The 8,345-nt window shown below is 37.5% G+C and overlaps 1 protein-coding gene across 2 annotated transcripts in view; it reads right to left on the reverse strand.

Annotated features, from left to right (window-relative positions):
• Nucleotides 1–8,345, reverse strand: part of LOC107679960 (sodium-dependent phosphate transporter 2-like) — a 48,220-nt gene that overhangs the window by 38,895 nt on the left and 980 nt on the right. The gene's annotated exons all lie outside the window — the stretch shown is intronic.

Here is an 8,345-nt window from a genome sequence, read left to right on the forward strand (position 1 = left end):
ACATATAGGAAACTCCAAGACTGCCATACACACAGAAGCCTTTACTGGCCATTCTTTTCTTTTTTGTTTTTCTGTCTTTCTTTCTTTCTTGCAGTGTTTGGAACAATCAGAGCTTTCATGATGATGATGATATCATTACTATGTGCCCCCTCCTTCACAGTCCACCTCTCTTGCTCTGAATACTCACAAAAACAAAAGCCAGAGAACACGAAGAGCGACTAACACTCTCCAGCACATCACAGACTGCCCCATGCCACTGACACTTGAGGGATGTCTGCAGCCCCGAGCTGATCGACTCGCCCTCAGGTCATCCATCTCTCCGTCCTTAAAATAGCCAAACCTCCAGTAACAATCATTCATCCAGTGCAGAGACAGTAGCTATAGGTGATAGCTGCAGTTACAGGAACACTCTCTCCAACATGCGCCGTCAGAAGGGGATGACAGCCTGTCATAAGCAATTCTGGGACTCATCGCTCTCACATCTACACATACCTGCAGCACATCACGCAGCGTTTCAGAACACAACACTTTTATCAACTTGTCCTGTGTCACCAAGATCCTCAAAACAAGTCTGTGCGGTCTCGGGCATCATTGGAGATAATATATGGGTAGTCTGCAAATAGAAATCTGTAAACAAACAAATGACACACGCAGAATGCAATAAAACAACTTGTCCTTCTCTTCCTTCAATGAGCTGAGGAAAGAGACTGAAAACCACAGAATAACAGCCTGTGTGTTTACAATGTTTACAGTGTCCATTGTGTCAGATAAGATGACATTACAAATGACTGTCCCGTTTTTCAAAAGGGATGTATTCATTTTAATATTCTGGCTGATACTGCTATTATATATTCCATTCTATAGAATGCTATTCTATTGTTTGCCTAAAAATAGAAACTAAAATCAATCATTTTAAATGCTAAAAGCAAATTCAGGCATTATAATGTAGTCTGTAGAATTAGGAAACATTACAAATATTAATTACAAATTTTGCTAAAGATTACATTTAACTAGGGTTGCAAAAAGGTGTGTTAAATTATATATTATATAGTGTTTAAATATTAGCTTAAATGAGATTCAGATGGCAAAGGTAATGTAAATACAAAAATGGAAATGATCAAGTACGATTAAACATCCATCCAATCAACCAATATCAATAAAATGTAATAAAAAAATCTTAAATATCTGCCATGTAATAACTGATATGACTTCAAATACCAATATATCGGACATCCCATTTTTTCATAGGGGTGGAATGATACAATTGTTTTTGTCGATGCGCCATCAATTAAAAATCCTGCTAACTGAACTGCATCAATCTTGAACTATTATAAATAATAATAAAATATTAATATTAATAAATATTACTATATGTTAATTAATAAGAGGAGGTGGCCAGTTATTTATGTAAAATAAATAATGAACTGGCATACAGAAGACTGTCATACAACAAGTTAAAATTTATGTTGCTCTGAATTTAAATTCTGAATCAAACTGAATATCATGAATCAAATCAGTCAAAGATTCACAACCATGTTTTTCATCACGTTTTCAGACTTTATATATTAAGGCCGTGACAGAATCCTACATTGATGGTTTCAGATGTCTGCCAATAGCTGCTTTTGCACTGATAGCAGGGTGCTCACTTCCTAAGCTGACTCTAGGGTGCTGGAAATAGTCGTGACACATGAAGCTGTTCAGAAAAGAGAGCAACCAGCTGTCCATGCACATATTCTATCATCAACTGTCTGTAATACATACAAAACACCCTCCCTGGAATACGAACAGGAACAAAATGCACACAGACACCCTCTTGAGTGCACACCACTCCTCCACGAGTGCCAAGCAGTAATTTGATATTTTTAGATGGTCTTTGCTGTCTGTGTGGTTCTGGCATGAGTAATAAGTGCTTTGGTGGACGGTTTATGGAAAATATTATTTTAGAGGCTCCCATTCATGTTTCCCAGTGTGAGCGCATTGGAAAGCTTAGGTGTTACGCTGTTAAATGTCATGCAACCACACAGCTCGCAGTGTGATAAATATCCAAATTAAGGCCTGTGGTTGGTTAGGAAATGCCAATGAAAAGGCCTTGTGCTACTACTAATTTGTCATTAAAGACCCCATGAAATGGCTTTGATAAGTGCAGTTTTCTTCCAGTGTCAGCGTATTTACTCTTAAAGAGGTGAGGCATGCCAAAAGGGCTTGTCACTTTTTTTTTTATACAGCAATGAACCATGATTTTTGGTGTGGTGCTAAAATGCTATGATACTAGTCATGGCTACAAAAAAGTGCAGTTACATGCAACAAACTTCTGTATTCTGTAAAACAGGTTGCGTTGCTTCCAGTTTAGGTCTTTTGTGTGTGTTTTGTTAAATATGGCCTTCAAAGGAGATTCCAAAGATAATCATAACCAATGTCCATCACATAGGCAAACTGATATCTCAAAATCAGCAAGTCAATAATATAATATAATAAATATAATATAATATAATATAATATAAAAGAATGTAATAGGCTATATTTGAATAATATAATACATGCAACATTTACATGCAACAACACTTTTCATATTATTATTATTATTATTTAATGTTTAGTCATCTTTTAGAATTAAACTAGCTTAAATATTGCCTTAAAGCTAACAGACACAGACTAAAAGCCCCAAAACTAACATTTTCATGTCATGGTGTCTTTAACTCAGAAAAAAAAAAAAGATAATAATAAAAATATGTTTATCTGTTTTTTTTTCTTCAGCTCCTTCTGATGCAAGCTTTATTTTAAACATTATTGCTTTCACCCTGAAGGAGGGATGAGTTCTCTTTTTAAAACATCTGCAAGTCTGCTGGTCATTTCGGTGATATTTTCTCATATTTGCCAATATTATGTTCTGACGGCCCAGTGACAGTGCCTACAGCAACAACTAGTGCACTAGAGGCAGCCCGTGGCTACTGTTGACCTGTCTTTGTACATTATACTAACATGCCAAGAGAAATGAGAACTACACTCACGATGACTTTGGTTACAGACCTTCATTTTATCTCGGTGCATCAGACAGAATTTTTTTTTTCTCACGATTGTGCAATCTCAAGACTAAAAGATTCAGTGACGATATACACATGAAAGAGCTGCGCACCATTTACTGACAGGTCCGAAATTTTCACCCATTTCCCCAGTATGCAAGCAGTCCTACAGTGTCACCTGCGACTGGTGCCAGTTGCCGAGGAGTGGCAGCCAGACAACAAGAAGCAGCCATGTATTTCCATGTGACTAAAAGAGAAAACAAACCCTCTTCATTTCTTTACACACACTAAAGTACATACTGGCAAAGCACAAACTTGTTTGATGGTGAGAGGGGCATGTACAGGGTGTTTCTTTTCTTCCTCCAGTTTCCTTAAGTAAACAGCAGCAGGGTGAGGCTCTGTGGATTCCTCCAACTAATTTATTGGAGGGTGTAATTAGTTACTCAAAACCTAAACAAGAATGTGAAAGAACCTAAACAACCATGTGCATTTTAGGCATTTCATTTTGTAACAACAACCAAACTCTTAACACCACTTAGCCTGGTCACAAATTGAGCCACGGCACTTCATTTAAAAACTCATTCATCCTCATGATAGCTTAATGGAGTCAATGACTTCACTTCAACAAGCAAAACGTTCAACATTCTTGCTTAAAAACATTTCAGAACGTCGCTATATTTCATAAACAATGAGAGACTAATGTGGTCACCTCCTCTCCTCCCTGCTTATGTCATGATTTTTTTGTTTAAATGTCACTTAGGTGGGAATTCAGCTACAACGTTCTGCTACAAACAGTACCATAACCTGTTCCGACATCTTCACAGCACCGTCATGTCCCTTTAAAGGGAATTAGCCATTGTGTTTAAAGAGCACCTCCCAGCAGTTCCTCAGACATATCAATGACTTATTATTCATTTAGTGCTGCAATGGGCATGGTAAATGGGCAATGTGCCTTTCTTTGAGAATGCCAACCGAAGAGCCAAAGGTTGTCGGGGATACACACAAGGCTGTGCTGTGAGTACTGGCATTCAAAGCTCAGAGTGAGCGTATGGAAACTATTGTGAGAATAGCAACAGGGAACATGGAAGATGGAAGATGGGTAATTCACTCCTGGTATTGTGGAAAACACTGTCTCATTTCTTAATTAAAGGTATAACTCACCATCATACTATCCCTTGGACAAATGTATTTATTTTTTACTTGATGAGCATCAAAAGTTAAATTAAAGGTAAAAATACAAAAATTAAATTAAAGGGGTCATATGATGCGATTTCAATTTTTCCTTTCTCTTTGGAGTGTTACAAGCTCTTGGTTAAAATGTAAATAAAATCTTTCCGTTTAATATTTGATAGAAATTCAAAACATTTTACCATGAGAAACCTTCTGAAGAATCTTTTCACAGTCTGCTCTGTCAACTTAAAATTCAGTGTAAAGATCTTGTATAAAATTTGTATAAAAGCCAGATTAAATTATGCTAGCTCTGACCCACCTCTGCCCTCAGTATCATAGCATACAGCTGTGATTGCTGTGTAAACACACTTTTGCCTACTCTGAATAGTATTAAACTGTGTGTGTAAAGACACCTAAATGCCACTTCAGAAGTGCTTCTCTGCCATCTTTGCAGTGTACATTTGCCATAATATTTGATAGAAATCTAAAATTTTCTAAGTATAACCTCTTAATGTATCTTCTTTACACAGCTAAATTAGGGATTAAATTATGCCTGCTCTAATTCACTTCAGCCCCTGCTATCATAAAGTTGTACTCGCTGTGTAAATGCCAGCTCTGAGCAGCACTAAACAATCTGTGTAACGACACCTCAGTGCCACTTCAGAAGTACATCTGTGCCACCTTTGCAGTGTAAATTTGGCATTAGACAATGCCGTGGGTGAAAAGCGACCACCCATCTATAAGATTTTAACTGGCTTTAAAGTTCAAACTGTTTGTTTGCTTTGCATTGGTTAATGTTAACTAAAGCTTTTATTAATAAACTCATAAATCGCTAAGACCAAAAACGGACAAATTGGCTCGAACCTGACCATTTCTTTTTTTAGTAAGTTCAACAAATACGCAAACACTTATCTAATGTAGGCCCGGCTACATAAACACTAAGCGACTGTTGCTGTCTGATCCTATCACAATATGTACACAAAACACGTGCTGCTGCACATGATGCTCTACCATGAAATACTGGTTTTAAAGACATCTCTGCATGTGTGTAGAAATATTCACATACATGTTTAATACAGAATCTAATGATCGATTTTTAGGCATTCATTGACTATTATTCATCATTCTGCCCTTTCAAACGTGTGGAGAAAAATGTGACCTCAATAGCAGGTGAAGTCTGTTTTATAGGTCCATAAAAGGACTGAAATCTGATATACCTCTAAATTATATCAAGCACTGTTAAGGCAGTCTAGATACATTCATTACACACGGTTACACAATCGACCATATTATTTGTCCATTATGGTCTTCAGATTTAACTAAATTAACTGGTCATTTTACCTGAAGCATAAGTTAATCAATACAACATAAAGCATGGATCTGGGATATTGACTTGCCAACACAGCAGCCATGTTATATTCAAGGATACAGAGTGCAACAGTCAGGTTCCATAAGTAAAAATCCCATTTATTTTCTCTATATGGGAACTGATTTTTAACAATAACATATAAACCATTAAAGACAAGACCTACTGTGAGCATCGAGGTTGTTAATTGGTGGTTCAGGTTTTGTTAAATCTTCAGTTTTAAACCCCGCCTTTAAAGGTACCTTTCACAATTGTAACTTAAGGTTGAAATACACTACATGATTTTTGCCCTGATTTTCCGCCGATTTACTGTCTGGAGTCAGTCTGCAGATTTGAGTTGACCGATTTCATAGAAAATCGCATAGTGTATGATGGTCACAGATTCCGATTTTGTAGCTACAGTCTAGGGCTGTGCGATATGGACAAAAAAAACCTATTGCGATTTCTTTGATCAATATTGCGATTTCGATTTTAATCACGATTTTGACACACACAGACATGCTTTACAGTCATTAATGCATTCAGTGTGAATTTGAAACATATTTCCAAAAGAAAACCAATTAGAGCTTTATCAAAAATCTGTAACATGTCTCTAGAACAGACATAAGGCAAAATAATCACTAAGTAAAGGTGTAACAAAATGTCTCTAGAATAGACATATGGCAGAAAAAAAAAAAAATCCTGTGTCCAGGGATTTTTTTTTTTGCCATGCACTGGTCATAGAGCTCTTATCGGTGCTGCAGACGCACCGCTCCTCCCCGGAGTGTGTGGACCTGGCATTACGTTAGTATGCCCGCCCGGCCTGTTCTGTTCTCGTGCTCCATTTAGGCACGCTGCATTCTGATTGGTTCGGATAGCATACTGCGGGAGGTCGGGGGTGCGGAAAATCGTGCAAGCTCAAATCGCGATTTTATGACGATTTCGATTAATCGCACAGCCCTACTACAGTCTCTGATTCCATCTAGTTGGGTGATATCAAACATGTTTGATATTTTCAGCCGATTTTAGAACACGTCTTTTCATTTGTAACGCGTCTCCTAGCAACAAGGCGCACGTTTCTGCGTGAGTTTGTTGTGATCGGAGCAACTTTAAAGTTTGGTATGATCCTCAGTTGTTTAGTGTATGGCCAGTTTTTCCTCTGTGACTACTGCAAAGTAGGTAAGTGTATGATCCCCAATCTGTTCAGATTTTAAAAGTCGTGTAGCCTAGTGTATTCCAGGCTTTAGAAATGGGGTTAGCACCGCTTTTCGTGGTGCCAAACTTGTACAGTGTGAAACGAAGCGGTGTTTTAGAATGCAGGCTGGAATACACTACACGACTTTTGCCCAGATTTTTTCCCCCGATTTACAGTCTGGAGAAGATGCCGAAAGTCAGAGCCACTCTGCAGATTTGAGTTGACAGATTTCATAGAAAGTCGCATAATGTATGATGGTCACAGACTCGCTTTATGGTCACGATTCTAGCTTTAGAATCCAGCCAGTTGGGGGATATTAAACATTTTATGAGCCGATTGTAGAACACATTGTTTTCATTTGTAAGGCATCTCCTTGCAACAAGGCGCACGTTTCTGCGTGAGTTTGTTGTTATCGGTAATGTATGATCCTCAGTCGTTTATTGTATGATAGCCAGGTTTTCCTCTGTGACTGTTTACAAAGTCTGTAAGTGTACGATGTACAGCGTATTAAAATCTGTTCAGATTTTAAAAGTTGTGTAGTGTATTCCAGCTCTTTGATGCTTAGCAACAGACACCCAATCCCTTGCCTCATATTCACATGGTTTCTAATGGTCATACTCTTAGAATTTCATATTAAGAAATTCTTTTAACACAAAAAGCAAATTATGCTCCCTTCTAACTGGTTGTCTTTAAAATACAAATCTTGTGTAATCCCAGGCTATCTGTAATCAAAAGCACAACTGGAATATAATTTGACACCGGCCCTCCAGGACCGAGTTTGGGCACCCCTGCCATAGATAGTCTAGTAGCCAGGACAACTTCTTTATGTTTACAGACATGATGTAATGACACAGAGGCATGCTCGAATTTCCCACGAAAACCTACCCGTACCACTCAAATTAGAAAACATTATTATAAGATAACCGTTGTGAATCGGGCTAAATTAAGTGAAAAATATTTCTTGTATGCCTATTTATTTTACTCTTTTTATTTATATTATTTTATTCGGTTTTTCTTTGCTCTCAGAAGCGCTGGAGGTATATTTTTAATGGGTCACAGACACTCGTCCATCATATTATTTATTTAATACTTAATATTCAAATCTTATCAGTTAATGTTCGGATAACGAGCTGCGGGTGTCGGTCCGGAAAATTAACCAAAATGACCATCCCTACTTCTAGCGGAAGAATTTCCTTTATTTTCACAAACAAATAAACGTTTTAATGAAAATATATGTCTCTAAAATAGTACTATGTGGTAAACGTTGTAAAAAAAAAAACGCACTAGTCTCACTTACCTATTTAAATATGTGTTTGTTACTTGCAATTAATTACTAAAAGCAAGATCACAGTCCCTGTCTGTGGTAACGTTAGTGAACATTACCACAGCTGTGATTACATGTGGTATGACTACAGGCACTAATGCTCGCGTGTTATTACTTACCTATGAACTGCAATTATGCATTTTGTGGATCGTCTAAAAAGGAGTTTATAGTAAATATAAGTGCTTCTAAGTTACAACATGCTATAACAGACAATCACGTGTATGTCTCAAATCACTGCAGCCTGCCCGTTGCTGTCTGTCTCGTCAGGCTCTTACCTGCCTAGTCCGACCT

Source organism: Sinocyclocheilus anshuiensis, unplaced genomic scaffold, assembly GCF_001515605.1.
Source record: "Sinocyclocheilus anshuiensis isolate Anshui unplaced genomic scaffold, SAMN03320099.WGS_v1.1 scaffold13, whole genome shotgun sequence".
Taxonomy (NCBI): domain Eukaryota; kingdom Metazoa; phylum Chordata; class Actinopteri; order Cypriniformes; family Cyprinidae; genus Sinocyclocheilus; species Sinocyclocheilus anshuiensis.